The following is a 13046-nucleotide window of genomic DNA, read 5'->3' as shown; positions in this document are numbered from 1 at the left end:
TCATGTTTTTTTCATTAAGCAGTATTATTTATGTACTCTTTGTTCTACATCAAGGTTTCTATTGACATTTTGGGGCCTGAGAACTTTTTGTTGTGGGAGACTGTCTTATAGGATGTTTAGCAGCATCCCTGGCCTCTGCTCACTAGGTGTCAGTAGTACTACCTGCCCAGTTATGACAACCAAAAATGTCTCCAGACATTGCCAAATATCCCATGGGGACAAAAATCCCTCCCAGTTGAGAAGCACTGGCCTACATGTTGGGGTTCCAATGAATAAGATCCATTCACTACTCTCAAGTATCTCACAGTCCAGAGGTGAGGAGAGACTCATCGAAGTTAGTAATGATACCTCATGGGAGTGCTGTGATGGAGGCATGCCCGGTATTTAGGGCAGAGAAAGGGCCCTCAGTGCGGGGACCCGCCTCCTGAGCTGAGTCCTCATTGACATGTAGGAGTTGGCCAAGTGAGGCAGAGAGGTGGTACCGGAGCACAGGTGACGGCAGAAACAAATCAGAGAAACAGCTTCCTGTCGGGAAGAGACATCTTCCTCAGCCGCAGGGCAGTGGGCAGGTAACAGGTGGCACTGAAGAGGCAGGCAGGGCTTTGTAGGCCTTTTCCGATGTTCTTTTTTAGGAAATAGGGGGCAGAAGGAGGCCTGATTTGGGGGGAGCAACATGGTCAGATTTGCCTTGCAAATAGGTCCACGGCACTACTGTGAAACAACTGGATTGTAGCAGACAGATTTGGAGGCTGTTGGAGTAGGTAATCCAAGCAAGAGAAGAAAGGGGCCAGAGCCCAGGGGTGGGGGTGGGGGAGTTGTGAGGGGCTGGAGAGGAGGGAGGAGCAGAGCGCTGAGGAGCCACCATCCCAGGAACAGCAATTAACCTATTTTTGTAACTAACCTAACTAACCAGCCAAGCTTTGGACCAGTTTTTAATATGTCTAGAAAGACCAGCCTTCCTCAGTTTACAAATCTACAGCAAATGAGTGGTGTTTTGCAGATAGCAAGCTGTTCTCTGTAAGAGAGCATGCCTTTAAATTTCCACATGCTCCTCAGCACATGCAAACTGTAGCAGGCCACCCCGGGGAATTTCTGGAACCAGGAGGGCTTCAACCATGACCGGTGGGCATACTTTCAGCCCAATGGAAGCTAGAGATAGATGATGTTTAAAGAGGATCACAGGAAGAAAGCAAGGGGCACATGACACATGCTGGAAGGACAGGCAGTTTGACATGAAGGTGTGAAAGCTAATGGGGCAGTAGAATGTTTTCCCAGAGCCCCTGAAATCATTCCATGATGGTAACTAGATTGTGCCACAAGTTATTTTCAAGTTCAAGGCAGCACAACCTTTTCCTCAGCTTGAGTAATATTCCTCAGAGGGAAGCAGGAATGATGAAAGAAATTGTGGGAATCCAGGTGGACGCAAACCAAGCATCGGAAACTGGCAGATGAGAAGGTATTTTGACATGCAGGGCTGACCCGGGGCAAACCCAAGAATTAGACAAGCTGTCTCTCTTACCTCTATTCTCACGCCATCCCCGGGCTTCCCAGGGCTCCTCATTCAGGCTGTTAGGTTGGACCACGCCACATGACACTCTGCTTCTAGACCTTTCCTTCAATCCTTCACCCCATGCAAACTCAGCTCCTCTGTGACTTATGCTAATGAGCTCTCTTCTCTGATCATGAGGAGCGTATCGTAGTTCATGAGATAGAAAGTAACAGCAGAGTCCTCTGCATTCTTTGGCTAAAAGGCTTTCTTCTGCTTGGCTAACGCATACTATCTCTGTAAGGGTACAGGTTTCCTGTTGCAACATTTGGGTAGTGAGGAGAAGGTGGATGGGGTTTGAACTGGTTACACTTACTTTATCCAATGATGGGCAAGAAGCAAGTTCACTATCTCATCAAATGTATCTTCAGATAGTTTGTTCTGGCACATGGAGTCCACTTTATCTGTGCCTTGATTTAAAACAATAGGAGAAGTATTCAATGAATGCTTTTGACTCCACCACATCCTCTTTGTGCCCACAAGAGAATACTCTGGGTTCAAAACCATGAACCAACAAGGAAACCTATTGACCTTTCACCTCATCCCTGCAGCCAACTAAGTTTTAGTATAAATAGCTCAGGGGTGATGGCCTGTTCCAGGTCAGGCTTAGGGAGTGGTGACCTTCTGCCCAAAGAACGCACACACACACACACACACACACACACAAACACACACACACAAGCAGGGCACTATACCTTCTCCCCTCGTCTGCTCCATTTTTTGCATTAATCTGAACGTTTGGGCATCAGCCCCCTCATGAGTTGCACGACCACTTGACTTGGCCAAAGTCACAGCTAGAGTTTCTCTTTTACTCACAGTGTTCTTCAGAGACAGACCACATAGCAAAACACAGGATGTTGTTTTTTTTTTTTTTCCAACGAGGGCCACTTCTAAGAAAGGGCTAGTCTTCAGAGCAAGTGTTTCACTTGCTTCACTGCCAATAAAATGGGGTTAGAGTAAGCAGCATTTGGCAGCCTCTTCTTGGTCCTATTAGCTTTATTAGAAAAGGCCCTCTTCATTTTCAGCCTTACTGAAATATTTATTTGTTTGGCTTCCCCTCCAGAATGATTTTTCTGGTCTGCCCACCATCTTCTGAGAAGAGTTACCAAAAGCAAGCAAAGTTGGAGTGGCCCCCACCTCTAATCCCCGGTCTCAGCCTTTGCTTCCCACACTAGACTGCTCCAGGGTCTGGTCTGCCCTTCAAACAATGAGCCTCCAATATCACCATAGGCATGTTCATCCTGGGGCCTTCTTATCCCTTGCTGGAGTTCATACAATATAAAGCATGGCTGAATTTATTGCTTGCATTTGGCTTGGTCAGTGCAGTCATTCTCTGCCAAGGGAAATATCAGCAGGGGATTGAGACTAGTAAGAAAACCAAAGAAGCCTAACTTTACTCCTTACTAAACCTGAAAGCAAAACTGCCATCTGTGTCCACATATCCACCTCCAGGAGGCTCGGAAGTCAGTTCCCTTGACTTTAAGTTGGAAATTCCATATGCTTGGCAGAGATTCCTGTAGCTTCCTTTGTAAGAAGCGCTTTGAAACCTTGCAGAATTCGAAGTTACCCTTTGAATAACCTATGCACTGCCTCCAACTCTGTGTTCTAGGAGGAATTCATTGTAATTAATTCCCCATTCCCTTTTTTCTTCCTGCAAAACCTCTCTGTGTGGCTGGCTCAGCTCCACTCACTAATATCCCCTTCAGCTCAGGCTCTTCTGCCCCAAGCTTTCTTTCCTGGGGCCAGCTGCTATCACTGAAGCTTTTCTGTCAGCTTTCCTCCCGCTCCTGAACTTTGCTTCACTTGGCTTCGTTTTCTTAATACGCTTTTGTCTGAGATGGAATGCAAGAACTGGGAGGCTAAAAACTGTTCTCCCAAAGCTGTACCCACTCCTGAAAAAGGAACTGGAAAACTGGCGGATTAGCTGAGCTCCTTAGGCCTAAAAACAACTTTTATCCCCAGATAATGAAAAACTGAGCACAATATAGGACTCCCAGGGGACTGAGTTAAACAATTATCCCATTTGCTGTTCTCTTCCTGTTTATAATGACAAAGAAGGGCTCTTCCAGGGGGTTCACCACCTGAACTCCTTCACACTGCACTTTTGTTCAGAATATGGGTGGGGTAGGGGGCTAAGGAGGCCAAAGGGAAGGCCTGAGGCATCACTACAATAAAACACAAGAGGTTCCATGAAGAAGACAATGTGCACTTTTCTTCCTGATAAGGATCCTATAACATCTTGTCACCTAAACCAAAAGATGCCACCAATCCTTTCTCACACTTCTGCCAATTCTGGAGTGCCAGATACTTGCTTCCTCAGGAAAGGGCAGAAGCATATCATCTACTACATAAAGGTGCCATACTTTTTCCCTTTGGCAGATATTTTAACTCTGCTTCGATCTCTGAGCGGCCACATTCCTGTGAATTCTTTCTTCTGCTATGGTGTCTGTGGCTTCCTTCTGGTAGGAATGTTAAAAACTCTGCTGCTCTCTTGGGGGCATCACCACCCAGAAGCCAAGGGGTAGCATTTTTCTTCCCTCTACTCATTGCTCCCTTCCTCTGAGAGTCAGCCTTCTTCCCTTGTGGACAGATGGATCGATTAATCTTTGTAGCTCTGCTACCCACCTAATAGGACTTGCCCTTAGCAAGTCCTCAGTAAATGGCTCTAAATGGAATTCAGTAAATGACCACCTTTGGTCCCTGAACAGCCGACACAAAAAGATGCAGACATAGCATGATTTATTCTTATTTGTCATCACCTCCATTTTAGTTCCCTCTCAGTTCCTTGCTCTGAGTGTTCTCAAGTGCCTAGGACTCACAAATAGTTTCCTGTTGGGTCTTCCTCTCCTCTCTCACTCCGCAATAAATCATCAGAGAACTTCTTCCGACAGAACTGATATGTTAATTGCTGATGATGGTTTGAGTCTATCAAAGCAGTGCGTTTTGTCTGATGCCTGAATATGAAGACAGAACTAGTGGGGATAGTTCAGGCATCACCAGGGGGAAGGAAGTGAGGAAGTTACTTCTGATCAATGGTTATCATCACCAATGATACCAGTATTCTTTCTTGGAAGCTTATCTCCTTGGAGTACATACAACTGGTTGACTCAGTGGTCTCTGATAACTGAAGATAAGTATCCCAGTGACTCTGTCTAGATAAACTTGCCCAAACACTTGCTCCCAACAACAACAACAACAACAAAAAACGGTCAAACCAGTATGCTGAGGAAATTGACCGGATGTTAGCAGATTTTTAAAATAGTTTTTATTTATTTATTTAAAGGGCGGGGAGGGGCAGAGGGAGGGAGAGAGAATCTCAATCAGACTCCATGCTGAGTGTGGAGCCCTATCTGGGGCTTGATCTCATAACCCCAAGATCATGACCTGAGCCTAAATCAAGAGTCAGATACTTAACCTACTGATCCACCCAGGTGCCCCCAGATGTTAGCAGCTTTGAGGCAAACTGCATAGTCCATGATGAGCCAGTCAGAATCAAACCAAGATCCAGCAGTCCAGAACTTGGTACAGGCAGCAGAGTGGGGATCACTCCCTCTTCCTGGAAATGTGTTTTCACTTGGCTTCGGGGCCACACTTCTCAGTCTTCTCTTTTTCCTCTCCTTTTTCCCTCATGTCTCTGAGAAATGCCATCATCCTAACAATACGTTTGTGGTTTCCTAGGGCTGCCATAACAAATTACCACAGCTTAAATCAACAAAAATTCTGGAAACCAGTGTAAAATCAAGGTGCCAGCAGGGTTGGTTCCTTTCGGAGGCTCTGAGGCACAATACACTTCACACCTCTCTCCTAGCTTCTGGTGGCTGCTGGCAATCCTTGGTGGCCCTTGGCTTGGGGCTGCGTAACTCCAATCTGGACTTTTTGTGGGTTTAGGGGATGTACCTTGCACCTTTTTGTTGTTGGAATGCACTCTCTTTTAAAGGTTAGCACGAGTCTAGCCTGCAGGCACCATGATGTCCTGCTCTGGGTTCCGTGTACCTCCAGCAAGGTCCTTGGGTAGTCCTCAATAAATGGAAACTGATTGATAGGATAAAGGCTGGTTGGTCTGTCTAGGTGATGCAGTTCAGCCGTGTCCAGTTCACACTTGACCAGGCAGCACCCCCTTGGAAGCCAAAGCCAAAGCCTTTTGAGGCAGTAGATACCGTTAGCATTCAGAGGTGTGCCAGTGCCAGCTTGTACTGCCTCTTGAGAGTCCATTGTGCACATCTCTTCTAAACTCTGCATTCAGTGACATCACATTAATAGCTTGAAAGCAGCCATGGTAGGAGTATTTTCGATATGGAAGTTGACAAACTGCAAATTAGGGCTTTCTCCCTCTCTCAAAAGCCTGTTGTGAAGCATTTACCAGCACATCACTGTTAGGTTGCTAAGTCCAATGGTCACTTCTCAGTGCTCATTCTGTGTAACTTCTGGCACATGATGGCACCATTGATCACTCTCTCTTTTTGGGAGCACTGTCTTCACTCAACTTCCAGGAGACCATACTTCTCAAACTTCTCTGCTCATTCCTTGTCTTTTCTCTGATATCTTAACATGGAGTGACCAGGATTTCGATCTCGGACCCCTTCTCTTCTCTTCCCAACCTGCACTCATTCTTCGGTGGTCTCATTTGTTTCACGTCTCTTAATCCCATTTATCTACTGAGGACTTTAAAAGGTATATTACCGGTGTGGACTTCTCTGCTCCTAGCACTGCATACCCACAGTTGCCTCTGCTGTAGCTCCTCTTGGAAATCTAATAGATGTCTCAACTTAAAATGGGTAGAATCAAAACCCTGATAGTCCCTCTGACACCTGCTCCATCCACAGTTTTTTCCCATCTCAGCTCATGGCAATGGGTCATCCTCGTAGCTGCTCAGGCCAAAAACCATGGAGTCATATTTGACTTCACTATTTCTTTCCCACCCTCACTTCTAAGGTAGCAGCAAATTTTGTTGGCTCTGCCTTTGGAATATATCTGGATTCTGACCGCTTCTCACAACTGACCATTACACTTCTCCAAGTCTAGATTTTTTCAACATTCTTCTGATTTTCCTCCTATTTCAACCAAGGCTGCTTACATTCCCTCGTTCAGAGTGAAAGCTCTTGTCACTACAATGGGCTATAAGGCCCCGTTGAGCTGAACTTCCTTACCTCTCTGACATCATGTCCTACCAGCTCCACTCCAGGCACATGAGTCCCATTCTGGTTTCTACATGTCAGGTGTATTACTGCCCTAGGCCTGTGTACTGTCTATTCCTTCTGCTTTCCCCCCCCGAAGTTGCTTAGCCTGCTTCCTCACACCTTTTTCATGAATGTTTTCAAATGTCATCTGATTCTTAGGTCTACCTTCATCATTCTATTTTGCAAAAAACCAGAAAAACAACAGTGACAACAAAGAACAAGTCCATGCTCTACACTCCCCATCTCCCATCCCCTGCTTTATTTTTCCCATAGTGGTTCTCACCTTCTAACATACTGTTATCATTTACTTATTTGTTTCCTTGATGTCTTCTTCTCTCCTCTAGAATGCAAACTTACTAAGCACAGGGATTTTGGTCTTTTTTGTTCACTGTCATAACAGTTCTCGTACATAGTACAGTTGATTCTCATTATTCATGGTAGTTATGGTCCATAAAATCTCTGCAAACACTGAATTAGCAGATACTAAACAACTGCTCTTAGGAGAAATACAAAGTTAGGTTCCTGAGAGCTTCTGAGCTCAATATTTTTGTCAAATGATTAATACATAACCTTATTTTATGTGTGTAAAAGACACATATTAAAATACATCTTATTTAGCATATATCTGATTCATTAGTATTGAACTCACAGCCAACAGCATTATAACTCATGCCTGAATAAAGCTATCTGACACATGTATTTTCTCTATAAGGGACATCACAGCATTATTGTGTTTAGGGCCACTAAATGGTGTTTTAGCACTACACCAGAAAAATGTGGAAAATGTGGCAGTGAATCAACGATGAAAGGATACTTGTTTATAGTATGGGAGAGTGCAAAAACTGAAGGAGGCAAACATTGTCCGGTGTGACCCCAGCTGTTAATGAGCACATGGGGCAACTCAAATTTTTTGTTGCTCTGTGCATGTCTGTGGATGACTGTGAAAGCATTGTGAATGTTGATTTTGGGGTCACAAATAAATTTTAGAGAGTAGGCAAATTTGCAAATGTAGAATCCATGAACAATGAGGATCAGCTGTATATGTTCAACATGTATTTGTTGAGAATATAAACTTGACCCTTTGATACCAGGAGACATGTGGCCTCTGGAAATCTTGGGTAGATCCATACAGCCTCTACCTGTTGTAAGGGCCAGATCTCAGGGCATCTACCTTAGAGCTGTGAGTGTTTTCCCTTATTTCCTCTAGCCTCATTTGAAAAGCCCACCAGGGGATTTACTCCTTTGGGATGCAAAATATTCATGTTATGTTGAATATGTGTTATAAGTAATTAGGGCTAGAACCACAGGAAGGTAGGGTGAGCTGAGGAAGGGAGAAGAGCGGATAGCACTTCCTCATTTGTACTTTAACATGTGATGGGTAACAGATGGTATTTTCCAAAGATGGCCAACCTCTCCCATCTCACATGCTCTTCCACATTATGACCATGCCCTTCTCTCCTCAAGGGAGAGAGTCTACTGTTCTTTCTCATGAATTTGAGTGAGCTTGTGATCGTTTAAAGTAGAGTAAGGTGAAAGTGACACTATACTATTTGACCTAGGAAGCTGGATCATAAAAAGTGATGCACTCCCCTCCTCTTTGTTTGCTGGAATATTAGCTCTTGGAGCCCTGAGTCTGACTGCTCTGAGGCCACCATGCTGTGAGCAAGTCAAATCACGTGGAGAGGCCATGGGAAGGTACTTAGTCACCAGTCCTGGTCTTTGAGTTCTTTTAGCTTAGGAACCAGACATGTGGGGAAGGGAGTCACCTGATGGTTAAAATTCCCAGATATCAGCCCTCAGCCTTTGAATCTTTCCAGTTGAAGTTCCAGCATTGCGTAGCAGAGATAAGGCATCGCTATTGTGTCCTGATTATATATACCTGACCCAAAGGATGTCTGAACGTAATAATATGGTTGTTGTCTTAAGGTACTATGTTTAGGGGTGGTTTGTTTCATAGTAAGTGATCACAACAAATGTTATTAAATTCACTGGTATTGCTAAGTTAGACCTTGAGAGAAAGGAAAACAGGACATGCATATTTTGATTGAGGAGATAGTTTGGCATACTTCCTTCTTTCAAAAGTCAGCCAACTACTGGAACCATTCAAGCTGATGCAAGGTTGCTCTTTTCTCTGACTTCCAGCATTCATCAACATTTGTTTAATAAATTTTCATTGAGTAACTACTGCAGGACAGTTTTAAGGAACAGGCCTTATAGTAATGAACAATAGTGGAAAAAGAAGATGATAAGCAAGTGAGTTAAGAAAAAAAACCAGACCTTATCATGTTTAAGGCCATAGAATCTGGCAGAAGGGAATGTGGGCATGAGACAAGGCAAAAGATGAGCAAAAGCAAGATCATGGAGTCTTTAGGCCATGGGAAGAAGACTGGGCTCTCCTGAATTCAGTGGAAATCCACTGAAAGAGAGTGACATGATCATCCATCTTTTGATAAAGTAACTCTGGATGAATTAGATGAAGCAAGAATGGATAAGGAGACTGGTTATTGGTTTAGGCAAAAGATGATGGTGACTTGGACTAGGAAAGTGCCAGAAAGGATGGAACAAAATGGATAGTTTTGAGCCCTATTTTGGAAATAGAATCAATGGAACTTGGTTTGAATGTGAGTGCATTTCTGGGTCAAGAAATGCGTGAGTGGGCATGCCATTTATTGAGTTGAGGAAGATAGGGAGAGGACAAAGATATTTTAGAAGGAAGCAAGCAAAAGATTTGTACATTTCATGTTTACAATGGCCATGAGACATCCAAGTGCAGATAAGCAGTGGGCACTGGGACAAATGATTCTGGAGCTCAGACCTGAAGCCTGAGATCTGAGATGCTATTTAAATCTGTCAGAATGATCTAGGTAGGAAGGGTAGCAAGAGGAAAGAAGAGAAGCCAAACTCAAGAACTCTAACATTTAGGAGAAGGAGTCTGCCAAGGGCACTATAAAGGACAGTCTTGCCAAGGCTTATCTACCCAGCAGAGTGTACAGAGGCAGCATAGAGGGAAATAGCCCCCATCCTTGGATCAGAATTATAACTCTACTCTGTCATTAGTTCAGACCTGCCAATCTGTGTCAGGATGTCATTCATGCCTCTGGTCTGACAGCCGCTGCCCACCTGAGTCTTCTGATATCAACCCACCTATTTGTTTAGAATTTTTTGCCTGTCTGTTAACTCCAGTTTTGCTTGAATTGAGAAGGCATTTTTTTCCAGCCAGGTCAGATATTTGTCCCCAAGGCAGTAGTTTTTTAACCACATCTTTTTGTCTGTACTGTCTTGAGACCTGTTAAACCTCTTGACTAGTTCAAATCCTGGGCTTCTTATAGGTGGGCCAAAAAAAAGGAGAGCAAAAAACTGAGGGTAACCATTTGCTACTCTTAAGCCTTTCTTGGAAGTGGGAGTAAGTATATTATCTATAACAAAGTAGACAATGTTCTCTCATATTTAATAATGACCCAGGAAATTATGAAAATGGCTACTCTTAGTTATTCAATCTGCTTATCCAACTTTTAACAATTCAGAATTCAGGTAGTTTGTTTCCACTTGCTCTGCATACTACAGTTAGAAAACCACAGATTAGGAGCAAGAATGGGAGATGAAACTCAAATTCACTCAACAACTATTTATTGTTCAATTTGTCTACTTTACACCTTAAAAGCCAATTTTTGTTGTTGCTGTTGTTCTTGAACAAGAAGACCCAATTCAGGGACTTTTGGATGACTGGACCTTTCATTCATCAACTCCATTACTAACAAGGATGACAAATTGTCTGTGTTCCACTTTATTTCCTGAATTTCAGTCTGCATGATTATAGTACTGTGTGGTTAACCTTTAAGAAAAACAGCCTGACTGCAGCTTGTGACAGCACCATTCATCGATCAACCTTCTCCCATAAACAATCTCATTGCACTGAGAGACAGCTATGGAAGGAGAAAGACTTTCTTGGAAACTCCCAAGATAGTGAGTCTAACTGAGAAAAACTCCAGGCCAAAGCCACCTGGCACTGGTTATAGGTCAATGTTGGGGATTTGTGTCAGGGACAGGGGCCTACACAGATCAGAGAGGACTTGCTGGTCATGCAGGACCTCCAAAAGGCCAAGACCGGCCGTGGCTTACCCAGGGCAGCCCAGATCCTTTCTGGCATCTCAGAGGAATCACTGTTTGCTGACTCAGCTAATATCTATATAACAATCCACTGGGTCAACTCTGGATCTGACAGGCTCAGGGGGTAGTCTTTGGGAGCAGGAAGTAATCAAAACCCTGGCCAGGCCCATATGTCTGTAGTTCAGTCCACTTTAGGGGAGGTAAGTGGGGAAATTGTACTTTTTTGGTCATTTGCCTTGATGTGACACCTTATTATTAGGCCAAAGGCCTTCTGATCTATGTGCATGTCAGTGTCTATATCTATCTCTCTCTCTATCTCTCTATCTCTCTCTCTATCTCTTATCTCTGTATCTATCTCACATCTGCCAGCTCACTGTTTTAGTTGTTTTCTTTTTAAATTCTCTTTTCTATAACTTTTCATGATGGCTTGGGTACAAAGCAAGATGGTCTACTCTGCAGTACCAAAGGTGGGCAAGAGAAGTGGTTGGAACCCAGCATGAGAATGAAAATCACTATGGCAGCTGGGGTTAGCTCTGAAGGAAAGGGCTATTCTGTTTGTGCAGCAGACAGGAGGCCATGGGGTTCCCATTAGCTGACATTAGGAAAGAGTTTCAGAGGTAGCATGGGCTGCTGCTGGGCTGGGCTGGGGAAAAGGGAGGAAGACAGACTCTTTTAAAGCAAGGCAGAGGGTCTCCAGTCATTAGACTGAATATCAGGGCAGGGCTACCATTCTCAAAGGGCTGGGGCCTAGTTAGGGTTAACAAGGCAGAACAAAAGAATAGGCACTAAAGCAGAGGCTAGTATGAGTTTGGGGAATGGAAAAGAATAACATGATCAGTAGTTCATTTAACATGGATTTAACACAAAATCAAGATATTTCTTTATCATTCAGAGTAGATTATCTCAGATACAGGGAACAGATGAAGTAGGAATGTTTCTTTGGGTGCCTCCCATGTCTACTTTCAGAGACCCCATTTAACTCTCCATTCACCTTTCATCTCACCCCCCCTTCTTCCTCCTCTCTCAGCTCCCTCCCTTCTTCTGCCTTCTCCCTTCTCTCCCTCCCTATCTTCCTTCCCCTTCCTTCCTTCCTTCCTTCCTCAGATATTTATTGAGCACCCACTCTGTGCCATGTATAGCAAGATGTCTCTTTTCTATGGATCTTATATTCTAGTCAGGTGAGCTGTATCACAAACAAACATGACCCTAAAACACATCAAGTGGTAAAAAAGTGCTATAAAGGAAAATAAGTAGAATAAGGGTATGAACAGGATGGCCAGGAAAGACGTGTCTGCCAGAATGACATTTGAGCAGAGCCCTGGATGAAGTGAGGGAACAAGCCATACAGATATGTGGGAGCAAGACCAGGATGGGCAGAAGCTGTGAGTGAGGAGCATGCTTAGCTGTTTGAGAATCAGCAAGGAGGCCCAAGTGGCTGCAGCTCCAGTCTAGCATGGAGGAGAGTGGGAAGAGATGAAGTCAGAGGTAACTAAAGGACAGATCATGTGGTAATAGCTATCTGTGTCTAACTCAGCTTCAGGAATTTGTCTTCCCACGGTAAATTTTCTTAGTGGCTTTTTACATACTGGGGAAGATCAAAACCAAAATGAATGAATCTGAAGTGTTCTTTCAAGTCTGGAGGAGAAATGCTTGAGCAAGGGGCCCCTCTCTTCAAACCCCACTCTGGGTATCTGTCTTTTGCAGTTTTGTTCCTCTTCTCTTCTCTAAAAGTTGTTTCCAGGCTGAGGATGTGGGGATGGCAGGGGAAGGAGGACTTCCTGGAGCAGGAACAGAAAACATCAGACTATGTTCTCTGGCAATGGACCTCCTCCCACCCAGTGGTATCTCTGGGGAGAGCTGCAAGGCAGGGGTGAGGCCGGAGGTGGGTGATATGCCAACCGTGGCCTGGGCCCAGCTGTTCCTGCCCTCCTCATGTTGGGCCATGTCTTCTGGTGGCCTGAAACTTCTGAGATAGTTATTCGTCCTAAAACAAGGGCAAGCCTTGGGATTTTTCAAGCCTTAAAAAGAATGTGTTCACAGAGTTTCGGTAAACTCATGGCTCCCACTTGTTCTCTGGAAGCCTTTTACCTTACATCTGTGGGGCTGAATCACCAAAAGCTTTTCAGCTAAATCTGAATGTTGAAATGAGTTATTTGCCATTTTGTTTTTCTGCCGAGAACTCAGGAAGCAAGGGGCCAAGTGGCATTTTTAAAAAA

The sequence above is a fragment of the Eumetopias jubatus genome, unplaced genomic scaffold (assembly GCF_037043125.1).
Source record: "Eumetopias jubatus isolate StellerSeaLion01/CBP00866 unplaced genomic scaffold, mEumJub1_p1.0 scaffold_9, whole genome shotgun sequence".
Classification (NCBI taxonomy): domain Eukaryota; kingdom Metazoa; phylum Chordata; class Mammalia; order Carnivora; family Otariidae; genus Eumetopias; species Eumetopias jubatus.
Note: the sequence above shows the minus strand (reverse complement) of the source record.